At 44.3% G+C, this 24,096-nt stretch overlaps 1 protein-coding gene and 1 non-coding gene across 2 annotated transcripts in view; one reads left to right on the forward strand and one right to left on the reverse strand.

Moving 5' to 3' along the window:
* Nucleotides 1-24,096, reverse strand: part of LOC124552592 (neuropeptide F-like) — a 635,976-nt gene that overhangs the window by 320,858 nt on the left and 291,022 nt on the right. The window lies entirely within an intron of this gene.
* Nucleotides 3,110-3,216, forward strand: LOC124552823. Its single transcript, XR_006967984.1, has one exon. It is a non-coding gene; the product is annotated as a U6 spliceosomal RNA (small nuclear RNA).

The following is a 24,096-nucleotide window of genomic DNA, read 5'->3' on the forward strand; positions in this document are numbered from 1 at the left end:
TATATATATATATATATATATGGAGAAATTAAAGTCATTTGTAAACAAGAGGATAACATGCCATAAATTGGTTAAAAACGTGGGTGACTTTGAAGAACGTGAGAAAACCGGTAAAGTACCTCCAGAACCGGACAACATGATTATTAACCTATTTTTCGGGTAACTCATTCTTAACATTGCGTCAAGCGTGAGGAAAATTAACTTTGAAACAGCAGATCAACTCAAATTCTATCGTTTTGGAGGTCTCTTCAATGTGAATACGTGAAGAAGATGGTTTCGAGCATGCCTCTGAGATCCAGGAATTTATCGACTCTGCTGATGATTGGCCTTGTTAATTGTAATTGCATTTGTGGTTTGTTCTTATATGATGTATCACCATTTGTCTTGTTGCCAAATTCATTTTTCTACTGATTAAATCGATCCATGGGAGAATCATGAAAACGTGTCGTCCTTGTTAGGATTTGTTATAACTAAATGCCAGTTAATAACATTTCAGCGATTGAAGCCTTTAGAAAATCGCAACATAAATTACGAGGCAGTTAGAGCCGGTTTTTCATCAGAGCGCAGTCGTTTGAAGCGGCACGTTATTGAACTGAGAGTTATTTGGCAGGCAGTTGTGTCGTGCTGTAAACGAATTTTTTTCCCCTTCGCGTTTTCTAAAAGACTGTGTTACTTTCCCGTGAAATTAATAGAAATAATTTCTGTAATATTTTATGTTATGTAAATACACTGAAGAGCCAAAGAAACTGGTACACCTGCGTAATATCGTGTGGCGCCCCCGCGAGCACGCAGAAGTGCCGCAACACGACGTAGCATGGAGTGGAATGATGTCTAAAGTAGTGCTAACTGACTCCAAGACCCCTTCACGGCTGTCCATATATCCGTAAGAGTACGAGGGGGTGGAGATCTTTTCTGAACAGCACGTTGCAAGGCATCCCAGATATGCTCAATAATGTTCACGTCGGGGGAGTCTGGTGTCGAGCGGAAGTGTTTAAACTCAGAACAGTGTTCCTGGAGTCACTCTGTAGCAATTCTGGACGTGTCGGGTGTCGCATTGTCCTGCTAAAATTGCCCCAGTCCGTCGGAATGCACAATCGACATGAATGGATGCAGGTCATCACACAGGATGCTTACGTACGTGTCACATGTCAGACTCGTATCTCGACGTATCAGGTGTCCCATGTAACTCCAACTGCCCACACGCCCCACACCACTACAGAGCCTCCCCCAGCTTGAACAGTCCCCTGGTGACATGCAGGGCTCATAAATTCATGAGGTTGTCTCCATACCTGTACACGTCCACGGGCTCGAAGCAATTTTAAACGCGACTTTTCATTAACCGTACGGAAAAACACTAGCCCAATGTGCGTGAACTATTTTAGTGGGCGTTGGTTTGCTGACGATTCTGATGAGAATAATCGTATCACACTAACACGTTGTCACGTATAACTTCCCTACTCGTAACTAATCACATACCATTTACAGCATTTTCTTCTGTTGATATTAACCTATGGTCGTCTAACCAGAAATTCTTCTTTCCATTCTAGACCACCGCCCTCCACTATAGAATATATCGAAGAAATAAATGAGGACGTTGGGTAGAAGGTACAAGTGCTGCTCTGACGTGAAGAGACTGTACAGGTGAGGACTTCGTGACTAGCAGCAGAAGACTGGTCGGAAAAAAAAGCACTTTGCAGAGGTTCGCGGAAAGGAGATGCACATGTGATGCATAAATCTGAAGGACAGTTCTGATGTAGATGTTTTATTCTCCCTAAAACGCTTCGCGAATAAATTAATGTTTTAATACTGAGACAAAGCTGTAAGTCACCGTTTGCTTTCCAACTCTTCTGTAGCAGAATTTCTGTTCTCCGCAAAACTCTGGACGCAGATATCATGGCAGTGATAATCACCGATATCCCATTTTACCCGCCCCTACCTCATTCGTACCCCCCCCCCCCCCCCTTCACAAATCCTATCCCACCAATTGTGCTACGTAATTGGATCAGTCAGGAACGCCGAAAGCTGCAGGCTTTATTTATACGTCGCGGGGTGAATGGCCTCTAACACGTGTCCTGCAAATGTCACATAATTAACAATTTGATCACTGCCGTGAGGGCTCCGCAAACAATGCTATTCATTTATTTGATTCCGAGTTTATTCCCGGCGCTCATTAACGAGAATCAGTAATTGAACCTCTCCCTTCACCTCTTCCAAAAAAAAAAAAAAAAAAAGGTCGGCATCTTTCTGTGTACACCGCTATTGATTCCTTCTTACAATCTACCATACTTCTAATACGCTTATTTCACAAAAATTGTCGAAGGGAGATATCTGTATGCATAAACCTAGGTATCTGTGGGTGTGTATAATGTTACTTATAATCCGTCTTGGTTGCAAAAACGTTTATTCACATGTGAATAAACTTTTTTTTTTTTGCAATCAAGACGGATTATAAGTAACATTGTTTAGCCAGTGACTGCGGTATCCCATCAGACATTACGTCTGTTTTTGTAAATGATGCGTATAAGTTTGAAACTCAATTTTTAGCGCTTTCTTTCAACTTGTCTTTGTCAGAATAACACTTTTGTCCATTTACTTGCTGATAAGTTTCCACTCTCAACTAGAATGGAAGTTACTCGATGAAGTTTGAACCCTTCCCGGAGGAACATCCGCAACTGAACATCATAACAGGGAAACTACGACTTCGATTCTAAGAATTTTTTAAAATAAATGATAATTAATAGAGACCCTCAGCTGCTGACAGGTGTTGTTGACATACCTTGATGGGGACAGCTGAAAATGTGTGCCCCGACCGGGATACGAACCCAGAATCTCTTGCTTACATGGCAGACGCTCTATCCATCTGAGCTACTCAGGGCACAGATTAATAGCGCGACTGCAGGGATCCCTTGCACTCTTCCCGTGAAACCCACATTCCCAACTGTCCACAATCTACATACGTAATGTTCCTAGTGGATGGGCACTGTATCTATTAGGAACATTACATATGTAGATGGTAGACAGTTGGGAATGTGGGTTTCACGGGAAGCGTGCAAGGGTTAAGTCCCTGCAGTCGCGCTATTCATCTGTGCCCTCGGTGGCTCAGATGGACGTACTAGCTTCAGCGGTACATATACTAAAATTCCAACGATGCAAAGAACATTAGCATGGCCGCTGCGCAAGGATGACACGCAAAATCGTGAAGCGTTCCGCAGTCTAGACACACGACGAGGCCCATACAACGGGCCTAAAGTGAATTTGCGACAGCTTGTTTAATAGAAGTGGCAAAACTTTATGGTTATGCATCAAGTTTTATAAAGTTGACTTAGGACATGGCCTGTTTTAGGCAAACATTTAAATAATATTTTATGTAAGTACTACACGTAGCATCCTGTAGGATGACCATATCTAATATAATTTACTAGCACATTATAATATTAACTTTTTGCAGGTTCTGAAGAAGACTTTATTACTAACGTTGAAGCCTAGGTAAACGATAAAGTTAACCTGCAACTGTAGGCTGTACATTCTTATATAAACAATATCAGTTGCTGTCGCTGCATATAAATGTTAAAAATAGGCAAAAATGGTATATGCACTGTAACTGTTCGTTGCACATTTTTGACATGGTTTTCGTATCTTCGGAAATACCATTTTTGACTATGTTAGGACCATATGAAAACGGGTCTCAGCCAGAAACTAGTCATCGAATGAATGAAAACAAAGTAAAATTTGCAACCTTTGACCTGATTTTTCGGTTTACTGATTAGCAGAAGTTGCCCAGCGACATTTACTCTAGCAGGCAGCAAGTTCGTAAAGTATGGGACGAACACCAGGACACTTACACTTTGTGCCGCGCCGCGGTGGACGAGCACGGGACGCGGTGTAGCAATGGCGAGCGCAGAGCACGGAGGAGCGAACACGAATGGGGAAGGAAACTGGTAAACCAGAGTGGCAAAAGTACTGCCATCTGTTGACGGGCAGAACAACGCGAGGCCAACAGGCCCGGCCGCTCACAATCTGAATTAGCATGAAGATGGTATCTGTTCTTTCGGACATGTCAGAAAGAACAGATACCATTTTAACATAGTTAAGGTTAACCGGCCATTGACCTTCTTCTTCTGTGCTGGATTCACACGCATTGCCCGCACTCCTTTGGGACTCGGTAGAATTGTCTGTCGCGAGTAATGAGTGTAATGGGCAGGGGCACTACGAATGTAGTGTGTGGACATTAAGTTGGGAATGTGGGTCTCACGGGGAGCGAGCAAGGGATAAATCCCTGCAGTCGCAGAGACTGTGCCTTCGTTCGCTCAGATGGATAGAGCGTCTGCCAAGTAAGCAGGAGATCCCGGCTTCGAGTCCCGGTCGGGGCACACATTTTCAGTTGTCCCCGTTGATGTATATCAATGCCTTTCGACAGCGTAGGGTCTTAATTTAATTATAATTTCATTTGAATTAGTGATTTACATGCAAAACGAAAACAAGTTACAGGAAAGTTGCATGTGAAGCGTTAAGAGTAGTAAAGGAACATATTGGAACAGGGGCAGTATAGAACGGTGTAAAACGTCTAACTGGGAGACGGGGTCTTGAAGTTAATGTGTAAAACCGTATAGGTGAACGATTTTTTTTCTTTTCAGCGAGTGGGATGCAAATTTTAATTTAGTGGGAGCGCATAAGCCGACGTGGAATAACCTGCCGTACTCATGAGCTGAAACAAGATACACATGTGTCACTCCTATTTTTGAAAAAAAACCTTCCTACTAAGCAAAATGGAAGGTAACTAAACCTTAAAGTTCTCACCGTCAAAAAGCCCTATACTATTCATCAGCTTAGCAGCAGTATCAATAAAGCGACACATTAAAATAGGAGCAATACAACAAGGTAATAAAACTTCTAATCAAAGGCCAGAGAGCAACAAGATTCAAAATGGCTCTGAGCACTATGGGACTTAACATCTGAGGTCATCAGTCCCCTAGAACTTAGAAGTACTTAAACCTAACTAACCTGAGGACATCACACACATCCATGCCCGAGGCTGGATTCGAACCTGCGACCGTAGCGGTGGCGCGGTTGCAGACTGAAGCGCCTAGAACCGCTCGGCCACAATGGCCAGCACTCAACAAGGATCCCTCAGAACATGTCCTACCAACCGATCCCTTCTTCTAGTCAAGTTGTGCCACAAACTCCTCTTCTAGCCAATTCTATTCAATACCTCCTCATTAGTTATGTGATCTACCCATCTAATCTTCTTCTGTAGCACCACATTTCGAAAGCTTCTATTCTCTTCTTGTCCAAACTATTTATCGTCCACGTTTCACTTCCGTACATGGCTACACTGAATACAAATACTTTCAGAAGCGACTTCATGACACTTAAATCTATACTCGATGTTAACAAATTTCTCTTCTTCAGAAACGCTTTTCTTGCCATTGCCAATCTACATTTTATATCCTATCTACTTCGAACATCATCAGTTATTTTGCTCCCCAAATAGTAAAACTCCTTTACTACTTTAAGAGTCTCATTTCCTAATCTAATTCCCTCAGCATCACCCAACTTAATTCGACTACATTCCATTATCCTCATTTTGCTTTTGTTGATGTTCATCTTATGTCCTCCTTTCAAGACATTGTCCATTTCGTTCAGGTGCTCTTCCAGGTCCTTTGCTGTCTCTGACAGAATTACAATGTCATCGTCGAACCTGAAAGTTTTTGTTTCTTCTCCATGGATTTTAATTCCTACTCCGAATTTTTCTTTTGTTTCGTTTACTGCTTGCTCAATATACAGACTGAATAACATCGGGGATAAGCTACAACCCTTCCCAACCACTGCTTCCCTTTCATGCCCCTCGATTCTTATAACTGCCATCTGGTTTCTGCACAAATTGTAAATAGCCTTTCGCTCCCTGTATTTTACCCCTGCCACCTTCAGAATTTGGAAGAGAGTATTCCAGTCAACTTTGTCAAACCATTTAGAAGCACAGAAGTAATAGATTTGAACCTCATGCGTGATGCGGCAGTTTTTCACACATCTCATTGTCGATCACGTCATATCTCTTGAAGTATTATAGTTAGGTGGCTGCTATCCCCACTGCGATTGTTGCCTGACAGTGAGGGATATGTACTTTTATGGTATGTATGGATTACGTAACGCGTATAGTACTGTTTAGTGTGAAGAATATTCCATTAAACCATCTGAAGAGATAATAATTTCGAGAAAGTTTACACGTGCGATACAGATCAGCTTCGCTGTGCGTGGGTGTCAACGGATTCGCGAGTTACCGAGCGAGAAGGCACTGCAGTCGGGACCCTGGGCTCACGTTCAGGCCAGCTTGATTTAGGTTTTTCGTGATTTCCCTAAATTCCTCCACGCAAATGCCGTAATACATCCCTTGAAAAGGACTCGTCCGATACCCTTCCCCAAGCTTGGATGAATATGATCTTGTGTTCCGTCTCTTAATGACATCGCTGTCAACGAGAGTTAGACTCTAATTTACCTCCCCTCGTTCCGAGTTTGTTGTCCATACTGTAGCTGTCTCTCCATTACGTTTTCCTGATTCCGTTGTCTTACATATTTGTAAGTGGCTGACAGTTGTGTAAGTCCTAAATTTCAGTAGGAAAATAACAAAAAAAGTACAGTCGTAAGAGTATCATACGTCCTTTAGACTAAACAGTAGGTCGGCGTTATGGAAACAGAAATATCGGAGCGAGAATAAGTGTTTACCGGTGGTGGTGAAGGCACAGCCCACTTTTCCGTTTGCTCTGATTTCACGGTGTCACACTAAAAGTGGAAAACAATTATAACAATGGAAAAATAAATACCCGAAACGAGGTTTTCGGCTGAATTGCAGCGAAACTGTGTTTAATTAGCACTCCCGCCCCCTGGTGGCTACATGAGTCACGGCTTAATTGCCTGTCGCTTGTTAATAGGACACGCGGAATATAATCCGCATAAAAAAAAGAAAAAAGGGAAAAAAAACATGTTTCCGGATACTCTTTTCTCCGTCGATGGCGGTGCTAAATTGTAAGCGAGACTAGGTTGTGTGTGTGTGTGTGTGTGTGTGTGTGTGTGTGTGTGTGTGGAGGGGGAGGGGCAGAAGAGGGTTGCTAGTGTGTGTAAGGTGACCAATAGCGATTTGTCGTAAATACAATCAATTAGTCGTAGATTGACGACACCGGATTCGCTTTAAACTCGAACGCTATACCCGCAGTGGCTTTATTAATTGATTGTTATGTTCGTGAATACAGTACGTCAATACAGCATACCACTTCTTTTCTTGTTCTGTGAAGCACTTCTTCCGTTCTTGTTACCAACTTAATACACCAATTTTTTTTTTTTTATAGTTGAAACTACCCTACATCTACAACTATACTCCGCAAGCCACCTAGATGCGTGTGGCGGAGGGCACTTCGTGTACTAGTGTCAACTGCACCCATACCCTCGTCCAATCACGATTGGAAGAACGATTGCCGCTAAGCCTTTGTGTGGGCTCGAATATAGCTCCAATTTTATGTTCGCGGTCTTTCCGCGAGATATATGCGGGAGCAAGAAATATGTTTGTTGACTCTTTTACGAACGTACGCTCTCGGAATTTTAACAGTAGACCAGACCATGATGCAGAAAGCCTCTGCCACTGGAATTGGCTGGGGATCATCTTGACGGTGCAGCTCTTCTTCTGATCTTCTCTATTTCTTGTATCTGTCCTATCACGTATGGGTATCAGACTGAGGAACAGTATTCAAGTATTGGTCGAATGAGTGTTCTTTAAGCTACTTCATTTGTTGATGGACTATATATCCTGAGTATTGCATACTGAATCTGTGTCTGGGATGTGCCTTATCCGCGATTGGATTTATGTGGTTATTCCATTTCCAGTTGCTTCGTGCGTACACTCCTAGATATTTTATGGAGGTAACTACTTCCATTGATTGTTCTGCAAGCGTGCAACCATAAAATAACTTGTATATCTGTCTGTCTGTGTATATTGGTTGTTGGTTGATTTGGGGAAGGAGACCAGACAGCGAGGTCATCGGTCTCACCGGGTTAGGGAAGGACGGGGAAGGAAGTCGGCCGTGCCCTTTGAAAGGAACCATCCCGGCATTTGCCTGGAGCGATATAGGAAAATCACGGAAAACCTAAATCAGGATGACCGGTCGCGGGATTGAACCGTCGTCCTCCCGAATGCGAGTCCAGTGTCTAACCACTGCGCCACCTCGCTCGGTGTGTCTGTGTATAGGCAGTAAGCTCCATCTGTTTATGGTGAGGGTCAATTGCCAGTCTACGCACGAAGCGTCGATTGTCTGCAAGTGTTCCTCCATTTCGCTACAATTTTCTGCCCTTGCGACTTCTTTATACACAACAGCATCATTCACAAAAAGCTTTATGGTACTTTTGATGTTGTCTGTTGTGTACGGGCCGGTGTGGCCGAGTGGTTCTAGGCGCTGCAGTCTGGAACCGTGCGACCGCTACGGTCGCAGGTTCGAATCCTGCCTCCTTAGGTTAGTTAGGTTTAAGTAAATCTACGTTCTAGGGGACTGACGACCTCAGAAGTTAAAATGGTTCAAATGGCTCTGAGCACTACGGGATTTGTCTGTTGTGTAATATGTAGACATGGTGAAAACAGATTTTTTCCACCTATGAACTTTAGGAAGATACAGAACAGAAAAAGTCTAATGAATTTATGTCTAGAAATGTATGGTTTCCTTACTACAGAGCATTCATTAAATCATAGGTTGTTGGGGTAGAGACTGCGGTCTAATACTCACCGTACCATGCAGCCACAGTTACAGTATGTGCTGAAAATGGTTTCCATGTGCCTCAACATGTGCATGTGCGAGCCGAAGCTTGTTCTGTCTCACACGTTCACACCGGCCAGGCTGCATCTAAGCAGTGTCAAACGCAACATGAATACGGTGCCCCAGTGTCCCCACATCTGGAATGGGCTCTGCATACACGATACTCATAACCAGAAATCGCACGGGTGGAGATCCTGTGAACGAGCAGACCGTGCAACTGGACCCCCTGTCCGATCCCTCGACCAGGGAAGACAAGATTGAGACGCGTTAGGACGTTCATGGTGAAGTGGGCTGGAGCACCATCATGTAGCACCCACATAAGCCTCCGAATCATCAGTGGCATTTGCTCCAGCAGGGGAACCAAAGTCACCCGCAAGAAACGCCGAAAGTTCCGGCCTGTTAGGCGACGTGGAAAGGAAGACTGGTCTCAAAATACGGCCGCCAATCGTCCCCAGCCCACACATTCCGGCTGCACTGATGCCGATGATTCGCTGTCATCTTACCATGGGGGTCCTGCGTACTATCCCACAGATGGCCATTATCAAAGGTGAAGATACCACTCTGTGTATAGGATGAATGGGACAAATCCCGGAATCGTGGTTGCCTGGTGAAGAAACCAGTGACAAAACTGCTCCCGGTGTGGAGAGTCTGTTGCCAGTACGCACTGGAAACGGTGTGAGTGATAAGGGTAGTAACAATTGTCAAGAAAAGTGAAACTTCCTGCCACATTAAAACTGTGTGCCGGGCCGAGACTCGAACTCAGGACCGTTGCCTTTCGCGGGCAAGTGCTCTACCAACTGAGCTGCCCAAGCACGACTGACGCGCCGTCCTCACAGGTCCCGAGTTCGAGTCTCGGTCCTACACACAGTTTTAATCTGGCAGGAAGTTTCATATCATCGCACACTCCGCTGCACAGTGAAAATCTCATTCTGTCAAGGAAAGTGTTACACACAGTCGTCTGGCTTACCCTGTACTTGCGGGCCAACTGCCTGGTACTGACACGGCGGTCGCCTTCCACAGTGTTAATCACATTTTCCTCCAAGACTGGTGTCCGAACATTTCGGGTACGTCCTACATCATTTCCTGGTACCTGAAACGATTCAGTCTCTGACAAACGAGAAAACACTGTTGTCGGCGAGGATATGTCTCCTGCTACAACCTTGCTGCCCGCCGCCCATTGCCATTTGTCTTTTCTTAAGCAAACACCATGTCGGTAAGCTCTCGATTCGGATACAGAACCATTGTGTACAACGCTGTATCACATCCACTGCAAGGTGAGTCAGTAAGAGAAGTGAATCGGACACGACATTACCGATTACTACGGCAGGAGAGGGCACTGTGGCACGACCTATGAGGAACAGTGAAACAACCCCTTAGAAAAATTATAAATGACTGTGCTTAAACTGACACACAATATTTTTAGCGCAACGCAATCTGACTTTCAAAAACCCCTACAAAAGGATGGCCCTGACTAACAATAACCTATACCTTTCACGAATCACTTACCTCACCAAAAATCTTCGTTACTCGAACTACTGCAATACAACGAGCGCCACTACTGCCAGCTAAATAAACTACTGAAGTCACTGACTGCTGATAGGCATAGTTAGCAGATGAAAGATTTTGATAGAGAACAAACAATGTATTTACCTTAATAGTGTTCAAAAGTCATAATATACATAGCAGTTCATGAAATCCAGTCTTACAAATTTACTGTCTCTGATGGACACACGTCCAGATCATCCGCTCTCAAAACTCCGCCATTTCTGTCCCCACATCCACCACTGCTGGCGGCTCACCTCCAACTGCGCAACGCTACGCGCTGTTAACAGCCAACTGCCCAACAGTACAACAGCAAATTCCAACAATGCCGACCAGCCACAGACTGCACACAGCACAGCCAGTGATTTTCATACAGAGCGCTACGTGGCGTTACCAACATAAAAAGCTAAACAGCCTACATACAACAGTACCATCCTCTAGGAGAAAACCATGCATATTGTGGCTGTGGCTGCATTGAACGACGACTATTAGACCACAGTCTGTAACAGTGTATGATGGAATAAATGGTCTCCAGCATGGAAACGATACATTTCCAGACATAAATTCATTGGACATTATTGTTTCATATCCTCTCATCGATCAATCCCTAGAGTTTGTACACGGTGGAAAAAGTCACCCTATGTACAGGGTGTCCCATTTATCGTGATCACCCTAGCTAACTGTTCGTCCAGATGCAAATTACAAAATGTTTCAACCAAATCTTCTGTAGCCGTCAGGGAGACATCAATGAGCATGACTATCTTCGTTGTAGCTTTGTTTTTTACAAAGATATGAACAGCTGTATGACATTTTTAACTGGCACCCTGTACTTTTTATTTGGTAATTTATTTCCTCTCCTAAAGAACTATTCAAAAACGTATCACAGTGTACCATTCACTGAAACGGAACGTTATTAATTAGTTACATAACACAACACTGACTTTGTGTTGTGTACATAGTTCCGTGTAGTCAGCGCGTACACAACTTTCCCACTAGAGCGCGCCCCGCTAAGCACAACGGCGCAGGCGCAGCGCTCGTCCGTCTCTGCACTACGAGATGGCGCTGCCTTAGAGACGGGCCAAATACTGCTTCCGCCAATCCGCATATTAATATGAAACACAGCCAATGAGATTGCTGTTAATGTAGAACCTTTTCTCCTCGCAGATCACACTCGCGCAGTGATACCTGAACGCGCGAGGTATTATAACGAGTGTACAGACATCCGATTAGTCAGTCTGCATTAGTCTGCACAAGTCTGCGTTTGTTTGCACCTGTCTGTACCAGTCTACATTAGTCTGTACCGGTCTACAGTCAAGTTTCAGTCTGTGCCTAATAAGATTACCATATTCCTGTACATAGCCATGAAGATAAATGACTAGACACTTTGTCAAGTAGCAGAGAAATGTGTGAATAAGATTAATGTACCAAGACCAAAGGAACTTCAGATTGTCAGTTGTAAATAGCATCCAGAATCAAGTTAAGTAAGGTTTATGCTTGCTATTATTTTAATAAATGTGTGTGAAAATTAATCAAGTTCTGTTTAAAGTTGGTCCCCGTCAATCTGCTACTCTAAGCGTGCAAGTGGCATTTCTATCGTCTTACCTAACGGCAGAAGATAAACACGCCACGATAAGACCACGAGACATATTGCTGACACTCACCTACTTCGTCAGAGCGACAAGTCAAATAATCTGATGGTGTGTGTACCGAAGGTCTTACAGTACGCACGCCACACTTTGAGACCGGGATCACAAACCCGTCCACTTGCTGCAGTTGTCGGAAAACAAATGAAAACCAAGTAAAAACATAGCACAAAATTGACTTTGACTCTCCTGTACCATTTCCCTGCTTGTGATCCCCACTGCTGACACGTGTGCCTGTGTCGCAGTTTTGGAGGCGTACTGCGGCTCGAGTTCCCTCCTGAGAGTCGTAACTGGAGTGACGACTGCCACTACGCCGCCAGCGTTACGACAGTGTAGCGTATAGGGGCGAGGGCGGTCACACTCTGCGACGTGGAGCTCACGTGTACATCACCCACCTGCATCAGTACTCAGCAAACCACCTGATGGTGTGTAACACAAGGTACTTCTGGTGTCGTTAACTGATTCTCCCTCACTTCTTCCACTAGTGAATAGCATGTTGCAAAGTGCTGTCCAGCATTAGTGGAATAGGCAAAACTGTGCGACTTCTAATATCTCTTCCTTCTTGGAAGAACACAGTCAAGTAGAATGTATAGAAGAAAATTTCCGCTATTCGACTGTAAATTACTATTCAATATTTTTTTCTCTCAACCTTGAGTTCGGCTTTATAGCCATTGTCAAACATGTACACTGACGGAAGAAAAATCGCTAAAACAAAAAAGAGCTGGGCAATATAAACGAATGTTGGTAGGCGTGTTTCCATATCTGATACATCTACATCTACATTTGTACTCCGCAAGCCACCCAACGGTGTGTGACGGAGGGCACTTTACGTGCCACTGTCATTGCCTCCCTTTCCTCTTCCAGTAGCGTATGGTTCGCGGGAAGAACGACTGCCGGAAAGCCTCCGTGCGCGCTCGAATCTCTCTGATTTTACATTCGTGATCTCCTCGGGAGGTATAAGTAGGGGGAAGCAATATATTCGATACCTCATCCAGAAACGCACCCTCTCGAAACCTGGACAGCAAGTTACACCGCGTTGCAGAGCGCCTCTCTTGCAGAGTCTGCCACTTGAGTTTGTTAAACATCTCCGTAACGCTATCACGCTTACCAAATAACCCTGTGACGAAACGGGCCGCTCTTCTTTGTATCTTCTCTGTCTCCTCCGTCAAGCCGACCTGGTATGGATCCCACATTGATGAGGAATTCTCAAGTATAGGTCGAACGAGTGTTTTGTAAGCCACCTCCTTTGTTGATGGACTACATTTTATAAGAACACTCCCAATGAATCTCAACCTGGTACCCGCCTTACCAACAATTAATTTTATATGATCATTCCACTTCAAATCGTTCCGCACGCATACTCCCAGATATTTTACAGAAGTAACTGCTACCAGTGTTTGTTCCGCTATCATATAATCATACAATAAAGGATCCTTCTTTCTATGTATTCGCAATACATTACATTTGTCTATGTTAAGGGTCAGTTCCCACTCCCTGCACCAAGTGCCTATCCGCTGCAGATCTTCCTGCATTTCGCTGCAATTTTCTAATGCTGTAACTTCTCTGTATACTACAGCATCATCCGCGAAAAGTCGCATGGAACTTCCGACACTATCTACTAGGTCATTTATATATATATTGTGAAAAGCTATGGTCCCATAACACTCTCCTGTGGCATGCCAGAGGTTACTTTAACGTATGTAGACGTCTCTCTATTGATAACAACATGCTATGTTCTGTTTGCTAAAAACTCTTGAATCCAGCCACGCAGCTGGTCTGATATTCCGTAGGCTCTTACTTTGTTTATCAGGCGAGAGTGCGAAACTGTATCGAACGGCTTCCGGAAGTCAAGGAAAATGGCATCTACCTGGGAGCTTGTATTTAATATTTTCTGGGTCTCATGAACAAATAAAGCGAGTTGGGTCTCACACGATCGCTGTTTCCGGAATCCATGTTGATTCCTACAGAGCAGATTCTGGGTTTCCAGAAACATGATACGCGAGCAGAAAACATGTTCTAAAATTCTACAAGAGATCGATGTCAGAGATATAGGTGTATAGTTTTGAGCATCTGCTCGACGACCCTTCCTGAAGACTGGGACTACCTGTGCTCTTTTCCAATCATTGGAGCCTTCCGTTCCTCTAGATACTTGCGGCACACGGCTGTTAGAAGGGGGGGCAAGTTCTTTCGCGTACTCTGTGTAGAATCGAATTGGTATCCCGTCAGGTCCAGTGGACATCCCTCTGTTGAGTGATTTCAGTTGCTTTTCTATTCCTCGGACACTTATTTCGTTGTCAGCCATTTTTTCGTTTGTGCGAGGATTTAGAGAAGGAACTGCAGTGCGGTCTTCCTCTGTGAAAGAACTTTGGAAAAAGGTGTTTAGTATTTCAGATTTACGCGTGTCATCCTCTGTTTCAATGCCATCATCATCCCGGAGTGTCTGGATATGCTGTTTCGAGCCACTTACTGATTTGACGTAGGACCAGAACTTCCTAGGATTTTCTGTCAAGTCGGTGCATAGACGATGGCTAGTCAGATTTAGCTCTAGTCTCATAAGAGCGGCGCTAGCAGTGCCAATACGAGAGGGCAAATCAGGTTTGCTTTAAATACGCGCAGTAAGGGTTGCCAACGTCAGTTACCTTTGAGACTGGACGTAGTGTGTTGATGAAAGTCAAGAACTCTTTTAAGGTGACAGAGACGCCATTATGAACACCTCACTGAGTTTGAGCGAGGTCGCGTAACAGGGCTACGAGAAGCTGGATGTTCAGTCTACGAAGTTGCAGAAAGATCTGGCAGGAATGTAGCCACTGTACATGATTGCTGGCAGTGGTGGTTACGAGAATGTACGGTAGCAAGTAGAGCGGGCTTTGGGCGGCCAATGGGAGTACCGGCAGGGATGACCATCGTGGCCAGTGTGCGGCTCTGGCCCATCGTAGTGTATCTGCAGCAGCAATTCGAGCAGCAGTTGGCCACACAGTCACACAACCAACTACTGCAAATCGGTTACTTTAAGAACAGCTCCGAGCCAGATGCCCTGTAAAGCGCATTCCATTGACCCCAAACCACCGCCATTTCCGCCTTCAGTGGTGTCAAGAGGGAGTCATTGGAGGCCAGGGTGAATGTCTGTTGTGTTTTCTGATGAAACCTGGTTCTGCCTCTGTGCCAGTGATGGACCTTAGAAGGAGGCCAGTTGAGGACCTGTAATCAACCTAAGCGGACCTATACCTGGACAGAGACATAGGTGTATAGTTTTGCGCATCTGCTCGATGACCCTTCTTGAAGACTGGGACTACCTGTGCTCTTTTCCAATCATTTGGAACCTTCAGCTGTGCGTCTGAGGTATGACTTTTGAGGTTTTATGTATTGAGGCTCTAATAATTATACCACAAAGGCCTATAACGTCCTTGTCTGAAATCGTAATACCTATGTGCACATCTTATTCCATTAGGCATAAAAACAAACTCTCTATATGCTTCCCTGAATTGACGAATTAAATCATTAAGATTTGGCTTGTAATACCACAGTTCTTCAAGTACAATAACAGCTGCAGAATAATTTATTTTGTTTCCATAGAAGGTAATAGCTAATTCATCAATCCTTTCTTGGTTGGTAGGAACAAGGAAGGCGAGCCGCAGGTCGTCCGGGTAATTTCTGATATGGTCCCAGTTGCCATAAAAAAACTCCAACGCAGACATTAGCTGTAAATAACAATCTTTATTCAGAACGTAACGGTACCCTTCCTTTTACAAAAAGTCATGTACACTCTATTTCTAACAACAAAGGTTACATATTTAACTTCACTTTGCACTACATCATTCTTCGCAGGTTCATCGCCAGCAATTTGAAGACCAATATAAAAAGGATTAATACCTTGAAATATCTTATTTTTAGCTCGACATTGATTTTCCAAATCTTTCCATGATTTTACTTTTGATATTTCTGCACTTGTCTCGGGATTTGAATACGTTACAAACTTAAATCTATTTCTTCTATTATATCTACGCCATGGCACTCCAGAAGATCGTTCAGGTCTAAGACTAAATGGACCAATTTTATTACTACAAGCTATCCGAACTTTCTCCAACGCACCTTGGTCTTCAAATATATTCTTATTTGCTCTATCATCCAATGTTAAACGTTCAACTCTTACATTAATCCTATACACATACGTAACAACTTTATTAATTATTACTGATCCATACAGAAGAGCCAACACCGTGTTACTAGTGGAGGCCGAAGTGCACGCGTTTTAGCTCACGCAGGCTGGCGTGACGAGGGAAGGACAATAGCCGGCTGGAGTGGCCGAGCGGTTCTAGGCGCTACAGTCTGGAGCCGCGTGACGGCTATGGTCGCAGGTTCGAATCCTGCCTCGGGCATGGAAGTGTGTGATGTCCTTATGTTAGTTAGGTTTAAGTAGTTCTAAGTTCTAGAGGACTCATGACCTGAGAAGTTAAGTCCCATACTGCTCAGAGCCATTTCAACCACTTTTTTTGGAAGGACTATACTGACTTGAGGTCCGTAACACGACAAGGAATTATAATTCACAAAGCGGACGTTACTAGTTTGATACTTAACTTTAATCCATTAATGATGAACGTCGCTCTTGACGGTACATGATTTACAATATTATCTGTTCAGAATACATTCGTAGTAACTGAATATGGCGCCTTGCTGGTCGTAGCAAATGACGTAGCTGAAGGCTATGCTATACTGTCGTCTCTGCAAATGAGACAGTGTGTAGGCAGTGAACCATCGCGAGCAAAGTCGGCTGTATAACTGGGGCGAGTGCTAGGAAGTCTCTCTAGACCAGACCTGCCGTGTGGCGGCGCTCGGTCTGCAATCACTGATAGTGGCGACACGCGGGTCCGACGTATACTACCGGACCGCGGCCGATTTAAAGGCTACCACCTAGCAGGTGTGGTGTCTGGCGGTGACACCAGAACGAGCACTCACATCGTTGCCCCACGTACCCCGGCTGCAAATCTGTATGTTAGTCTGGTGGTTCCACCTGTTTGCTACCTTCCCGGGGGCTGCTTCCCAATGGGGTAACGCTCGCCCACATACCGCTGTTGTAACCCAACATGCTCTAGAGATTGTCGACATGTTGCCTCGGCCTGCTTAATCACCAGATCACCATATATACGTGTCCGATCGAGCACACTCGAGACATCATCGGATGAAAACTCCAATGGCATCCACAAAGAGCTTTAACCGTTCCTTTATTCACCAACTACACTACTGGCCATTAAAATTGCTACACCACGAAGATGATGTGTTACAGAAGCGAAATTTAACCTACAGGAAGAAGATACTGTGATATGCAAATGATTAGCTTTTCAGAGCATTCACACAAGGTTGGCGCCGGTGGCGACACCTACAACGTGCTCACGTGAGGAAAGTTTCCAACCGATTTCTCATAAACAAACAGCAGTTGACCGGCGTTGGCTGGTGAAACGTTGTGATGCCTCGTGTAAGGAGGAGAAATGCGTACCATCACGTTTCCGACTTTGATAAAGGTCGGATTGTAGCCTATCGCGATTGCGGTTTATCGTATCGCGACATTGCTGCTCGCGTTGGTCGAGATCCAATGACTGTTAGCAGAATATGGAATCGGTGCGTTCAGGAGGGTAATACGGAACGCCGTGCTGGATCCCAACGGCCTCGTATCACTAGCAGTCGAGATGACAGGCATCTTATCCGCATGGCTGTAACGGATCGTGCAGCCACGTCTCGATCCTGAGTCAACAGATGGGGACGTTTGCAAGACAACAACCATCTGCACGAACAGTTCGACGACGTTTGCAGCTGCATGGAATATCAGCTCGGAGACCGTGGCTACGGTCACCCTTGAAGCTGCATCACAGACAGTAAAGCCTGCGATGGTGTACTCAACGACGAACTTGGGTGCACGAATGGCAAAACGTCATTTTTTCGGATGAATTCAGGTTCTGTTTACAGCATCCATGTTTGGTGACATCGCGGTGAACGCACATTGGAAGCGTGTATTCGTCATCGCCATACTGGCGTATCACCCGGTGTGATGGTATGGGGTGCCATTGGTTACACGTCTCGGTCACCTCTTGTTCTCATTGACGGCAATTTGAACAGTTGACGTTACATTTCAGATGTGTTGCGACCCGTCGCTCTACTCTTCATTCGATCCCTGCGAAACCCTACATTTCAGCAGGATAATGCACGACCGTATGTTGCACGTCCTGTACGGGCCTTTCTGGATACAGAAAATGTCCGACTGCTGCCCTCACCAGCACATTCTCCAGATCTCTCACCAATTGAAAACGTCTGGCCAATGGTGGCCGAGCAACTGGCTCTTCACAATACGCCAGTCACTACTCTTGATGAACTGTGGTATCGTGTTGAAGCTGCATGGGCAGCTGTACCTGTACACGACATCCAAGCTCTGTTTGACTCAATGCCCAGACGTATCAAGGCCGTTATTACGGCCAGAGGTGGTTGTTGTGGGTACTGATTTCTCAGGATTGCGTGAAAATGTAATCACATGTCAGTTCTAGTATAATATATTTGTCCAATGAATACCCGTTCATCATCTGCATTTATTCTTAGTGTAGCAATTTTAATGGCCAGAAGTTTGAAAGGATCTGATTCATATTCAAAAACGTTTTCGGTCCCGGGTTCGATCCCCGCCACTGCCTAAATTTTGATAAATAATCAGCATTGGCGGCCGAAGACTTCCGGCATAAGAAGTCAGCCTCATTCTGCCAACGGCCTTGTCAAAGAGGGCGGAGGAGCGGATAGAGATTCAGGGCACTCTCTTGTCGTGGGTAATTGCCCCTAAAGGCGGAAGAATCAGCAATGATCAACGACATGAGGATGCAGAAGACAATGGAAACCACTGCATTAAAGACACGTAACGTGTATCCACAGGACATGTGGCCTGTAATTGAAGAAGTGTCATGATGATCTCTCCATTGGCAAAAGATTCCGGAATAGTTCCCCATTCGGATCTCCGGGAGGGGACTGCCAAGGGGGAGGTTACCATGAGAAAAAGATTGAATAATCAACGAAAGGATAACGTTCTACGAGTCGGGGCGTGGAATGTCAGAAGCTTGAACGTGGTAGGGAAACTAGAAAATCTGAAAAGGGAAATGCAAAGGCTCAATATAGATATAGTAGGGGTCAGTGAAGTGAAGTAGAAGGAAGACAAGGATTTCTGGTCAGATGAGTATCGGGTAATATCAACAGCAGCAGAAAATGGTATAACAGGTGTAGGATTCGTTATGAATAGGATGGTAGGGCAGAGGGTGTGTTACTGTGAACAGTTCAGTGACCGGGTTGTTCTAATCAGAATCGACAGCAGACCAACACCGACAACGATAGTTCAGGTATACATGCCGACGTCGCAAGCTGAAGATGAACAGATAGAGAAAGTGTATGAGGATATTGAAAGGGTAATGCAGTATGTAAAGGGGGACGAAAATCTAATAGTCATGGGCGACTGGAATGCAGTTGTAGGGGAAGGAGTAGAAGAAAAGGTTACAGGAGAATATGGGCTTGGGACAAGGAATGAAAGAGGAGAAAGACTAATTGAGTTCTGTAACAAGTTTCAGCTAGTAATAGCGAATACCCTGTTCAAGAATCACAAGAGGAGGAGGTATACTTGGAAAAGGCAGGGAGATACGGGAAGATTTCAATTAGATTACATCATGGTCAGGCAGAGATTCCGAAATCAGATACTGGATTGTAAGGCGTACCCAGGAGCAGATATAGACTCAGATCACAATATAGTAGTGATGAAGAGTAGGCTGAAGTTCAAGACATTAGTCAGGAAGAATCAATACGCAAAGAAGTGGGACACGGCAGTACTAAGGAATGACGAGATACGTTTGAAGTTCTCTAACGCTATAGATACAGCAATAAGGAATAGCGCAGTAGGCAGTACAGTTGAAGAGGAAGGGACATCTCCAAAAAGGGCCATCACAGAAGTTGGGAAGGAAAACATAAGTACAAAGAAGATAGCTGCGAAGAAACCATGGGTAACAGAAGAAATACTTCAGTTGATTGATGAAAGGAGGAAGTACAAACATGTTCCGGGAAAATCAGGAATACAGAAATACAAGTCGCTGAGGAATTAAATAAATAGGAAGTGCGGGGAAGCTAAGACGAAATGGCTGCAGGAAAAATGTGAAGTCATCGAAAAAGGTATGATTGTCGGAAGGACAGACTCAGCATACAGGAAAGTCAAAACAACCTTTGGTGACATTAAAAGCAACGGTGGTAACATTAAGAGTGCAACGGGAATTCCAGTGTTAAATGCAGAGGAGAGACCAGATAGGTGGAAAGAATACATTGAAAGCCTCTATGAGGGTGAAGATTTGTCTGATGTGATACAAGAAGAAACAGGAGTCGATTTAGAAGGGATAGGGGATCCAGTATTAGAATCGGAATTTAAAAGAGCTTTGGAGGACTTACGGTCAAATAAGGCAGAAGGGATAGATATCATTCCATCAGAATTTCTAAAATCATTGGGGGAAGTGGCAACAAAACGACTATTCACGCTGGTGTGTAGAATATATGAGTCTGGCGATATACCATCTGACTTTCGGAAAAGCATCATCCACACAATTCCGAAGACGGCAAGAGCTGACAAGTGCGAGAATTATCGCACAATCACCTTAACAGCTCATGCATCGAAGCTGCTTACAAGAATAATATACAGGAGAATGGAAAATAAAATTGAGAATGCACTAGGTGTCGATCAGTTTGGCTTTAGGAAAAGTAAAGGGACGAGAGAGGCAATTCTGACGTTACGGCTAATAATGGAAGCAAGGCTAAAGAAAAATCAAGACACTTTCATAGGATTTGTCGACCTGGAAAAAGCGTTCGACAATGTAAAATGGTGCAAGCTGTTCTAGATTCTGAAAAAAGTAGGGGTAAGCTATAGGGAGAGACGGGTCATATACAATATGTACAACAACCAAGAGGGAATAATAAGAGTGGACGATCAAGAACGAAGTGCTCGTATTAAGAAGGGTGTAAGACAAGGCTGTAGCCTTTCGCCCCTACTCTTCAATCTGTACATCGAGGAAGCAATGATGGAAATAAAAGAAAGGTTCAGGAGTGGAATTAAAATACAAGGTGAAAGGATATCAATGATACGATTCGCTGATGACATTGCTATCCGGGTGCCAGCCAGTCGCACAAGCGGCCAGAAGTGACCTTGCAGCACGCAGTCCACCCCACACCACCCGCACAACTCACAAGAGTTCTGCCGTTCATACGCTCGCACGAGTCTGGGCAGCCACACCAGGGATCCCTGGTGCTTAACATCGGGATTGATGATCTCGAAGTAGATGAAGTTATGGAATTCTGCTACCTAGGCAGCAAAATAATCAAAGACAGATGGGGAAGTATAACATCACAAGTAGAGCAGCACTGGCAAAAAGGACATTTCTGGCTAACAGAAGTCAACTAGTATCAAACACATGCCTTGATTTGAGGAAGACATTTCTGACAATGCACATTTGGGGCATATATATATATATATATATATATATATATATATATATATATATATATATATATATATATATATATATATATTACAGACAATATATATATAAGTTTTAGGCACCTAAAAACAAGCCCGCATTATACCTCAACCTTCAACGTTTTATAAAAATTTCAAAGCAATCGGTGATGAACTTTCAGAAAGTAATGATTTTGAACAAAGCCAACTCTTATATTTTTATAACGTTTCCCCTTTTATTACATATATATTACGGATGTACCAGATGGCACCCCGGTAGGTACATAAATCCAAGCGAGTATACGAATGCGGTGTTGTGTCGAACTTTCAAAGTAATTCATGAAGAACTTTCAGAGATTTAATATTCTGAAGAAACGATCATCTATGTTTGAACTTAGAGTATATAAATACTGTAAATCATCTTAATCCAAAATCTCCGAAAGTTTTCGACCGAATGCTTCGAAATTTTCACACAACGTTGCACTAGAATGCTCGGGCGCTTTTATATACTTAATTTTAATATGTGTGATATATGGTTGATTTTGTAAATTTAATAATAGGGTAACGTTATTACAAAAAATCTCTCTCTCTCTCTCTCTCTCTCTCTCTCTCTCTCTGTCTGTCTGTCTATATATACACCATGTGATCAAAAGTATCCGGACACCCCCAAAAACATACTTTTTTAACATTAGGTGCACTGTGCTGCCACCTACTGCCAGGTACTCCATATCAGGGACCTCAGTAGTCGTCAGACATCGTCAGAGAGCAGAATGGGGCGCTCCGCGGAACTCACGGACTTCGAACGTGGTCAGGTGATTGGGTGTCACTTCTGTCATACGTCTGTAAGCAAGATATCCACACTCCTAAACACCCCTAGTTTCACTGTTTCCATTGTGATAGTGAAGTGGAAACGTGAAGGGAGACGTGCAGCTCAAAAGCGTACAGGCCGACCTCGTCTGTTGACTGACAGAGACCGCGACAATTGAAGAGGGTCGTACTGTGTAATAGGCAGACATTTATCCAGACCATCGCAGAGGAATTCCAAACAGCATCAAGATCCACTGGAAGTAATATGGCGGGAGGTGAGAAAACTCGGATTTTATGGTCGAGCGCTTGCTCATAAGCCATACATCACGCTGGTAAATGCCAAACGACGCCTCGCTTGATGTAAAGAGCTTAAACATTGGACGATTGAACAGAGAGAAAACGTTGTGTGGAGTGACGAATCACGGTACACAATGTGGCGATCCGATGGCAGGGTGTGGGTATGGCGAATGCCCGGCGAACGTCACCTGCCAGCGTGTGTAGTGCCAACAGTAAAATTTGGAGGCGGTGGTGCTATGGTGTGGTCGTGTTTTTCATGGAGAGGGTTTGCACGCCTTGTTGTTTTGTGTGACACTGTCACAGCACAGGCCTACATTGATGTTTTAAGCATCTTCTTACTTCCCATTGTTGAAGAGAAATTCGGGGATGGTGATCCCATCTTTCAACATGATCGAGCACCTGGTCATAATGCACGGCCTGTGGCGGAATTGTTACACAGAGTCCTGACCTGAGTCCTATAAAACACCTTTGGAATGTTTTGGAACGCCGACTTCGTGCCAGACCTCACCGACCGACATTGATACCTCGCCTCAGTGCAGCACTCCATGAAGAATGGGTTGCCATTCTCCAAGAAACCTCCCAGCACCTGATTGAACGTATGCCTGCGAGAGTGGAAGCTCTCATCAAGGCTAAGGGTGGGCCAACACCACATTGTATTCCAGCCAGGTGTCCGGGTACTTTTGATCACAAAGTACATATATATATAGGGTGTTACAAAAAGGTACGGCCAAACTTTCAGGAAACATTCCTCACACACAAATAAAGAAAAGATGTTATGTGGACATGTGTCCGGAAACGCTTAATTTCCATGTTGGAGCTCCTTTTAGTTTCGTTCTTCCACCTACGCTCAATGGAGCACGTTATCATGATTTCATACGAGATACTCCACCTGTGCTACTAGAACATATGCCTTTACAAGTACGACACAAAATGTGGTTCATGCGCGATGGAGCTCCTGCACATTTCAGTCGAAGTGTTAGTACGCTTCTCAACAACAGATTCGGTGACCGATGGATTGGTAGAGGCGGACCATGGCCTCCACCCTCTCCTGACCTCAACCCCCTTGACTTTCATTTATGGGGACATTTGAAAGCTCTTGTCTACGCAACCCCGGTACCAAATGTAGAGACTCTTCGTGTTCGTATTGTGGACTGCTGTGATACAATACGCCATTCTGCAGGGCTGCATCAGCGCATCAGGGATTCCATGCGACGGAGGTTGGGTGCATGTATCCTCGCTAATGGAGGACATTTTGAACATTTCCTATAACAAAGTGTTTGAAGTCACGCCGGTACGTTCTGTAGCTGTGTGTTTCCATTCCATGATTAATGTGATTTGAAGAGAAGTAATAAAATGAGCTCTAACATGGAAAGTAAGCGTTTCCGGACACATGGCCACATAACATATTTTCTTTCTTTGTGTGTGAGGAATGTTTCCTGAAAGTTTGGCCGTACCTTTTTGTAGCACCCTGTATATTCTAATACAATTATCAATATCTGAATATACGCCT

The sequence above is a fragment of the Schistocerca americana genome, chromosome 10, assembly GCF_021461395.2.
Source record: "Schistocerca americana isolate TAMUIC-IGC-003095 chromosome 10, iqSchAmer2.1, whole genome shotgun sequence".
NCBI classification, from domain to species: Eukaryota; Metazoa; Arthropoda; class Insecta; order Orthoptera; family Acrididae; genus Schistocerca; species Schistocerca americana.